Source organism: Pundamilia nyererei, unplaced genomic scaffold (assembly GCF_000239375.1).
Source record: "Pundamilia nyererei isolate P.nyererei 1_Seehausen unplaced genomic scaffold, PunNye1.0 scaffold00552, whole genome shotgun sequence".
NCBI lineage: Eukaryota > Metazoa > Chordata > Actinopteri > Cichliformes > Cichlidae > Pundamilia > Pundamilia nyererei.
In genome coordinates this window covers 54,385-55,728 of record NW_005187953.1, presented here as the reverse complement: position 1 = coordinate 55,728, position 1,344 = coordinate 54,385, and positions in this window count along the sequence as shown.

Here is a 1,344-nt window from a genome sequence, read left to right as displayed (position 1 = left end):
CGCGATCTCGTTCTTTCAGTCACTACCCACAGCTCGTGACCATAGCTGAGGGTAGGGACGTAGATCGACCGGTAAAATGAGAGCTTCGCTTTTACACTCAGCTCTCTCTTCACCACAACAGACCGGTACTGCGTCCGCATTACTGTGGCCGCTTTTTACTGAAAGGGTGCACCTCAAACCAGAGAAGTAGTTACAATAATGCACTGAAATGGGAAATGGAGCATATTCTCCTTGTTTCCAACACAATATATTTTATTCTTGGATTCCTAAGCAGCTTTGGATGGTTCAGAGTTCAAAATACTTTGATTTTAGCCTCAGTTTGACACTTCAGTTCATCTTTTGTCTTTTCTTGGCTTCTCTCCCTATAAGCCAACTTTCGTCTGATTGGTTTCCCTCATAAACAGAAGATTTGAATTGTAAGGAGGACCTTTTGTGCTCATGGTCAGAACTGCAATTCTCAGATGAAAATATTGAGGATATAACAGAATAAAAGTGAATGTCTAGAGCATTATGAAGCGTTCGGCTTACAAAGTTTACATGATCCCATTATCTGAAACTTTCCAATATATTATAGTGAACATTCACAACTACAATTTATGTGGATTAAGTTGGGTAAAGATTCCTTTAATAGGTACTCCATGGAGGTCAAAGGGCCTTTTTCATCATTGGTTCAATAATAAATACACATTTAACGTTGTGGAACAGTCATGGACACTACAGATGCTAGAAGCCCTCTAACAGAGTAAGAAATGTAACAATCAATTTGCACAGATGAACTCAGGGCTTGTTTGAGTTATTGCCATTCATAAATGCATACAGAAGTCCAGACTGAGAGACTAAAGCCACACTGAAGACTGTTTAGGCACAGGTGCTTTGTTCAGGGATATTGACAATGACAGTCACTGTATTCATATAAACTCTTTCTCAAAGCCTGTTTTCCTGTCATTGAAATGTGTAGCTTCTTCAGCTGCTCCCCTGCTTCCTCCAGATATTTCAGAAGCTCCACTTCCTGATCTTACTTGATCTGAAGTTCTTGCCCCTCTGGATTTGTGTGTGTGTGGTTTTTTTTATCAAAGCTGTTCCTTGTGGTGTTTACACATCTGGATTCTTGAGCATCACCTCTTTTTCAGCATGTTCAGTAATCCTAGTTAAAAAATACAATGTTACCTTATCATTTTGTGTTCTTTGTGATTACATAAAACAATGTATACAAATCACAGAGGAGAGAATTCACTTGTGTTTCTTTAATGGTTCAGTTTATCCCACTTTTTAAAGTATTTTTCTGAAGATTTGGAATTGACTTATTTTGATTCTTCATAATTGAAAAAAATAAGTTTAGGGACA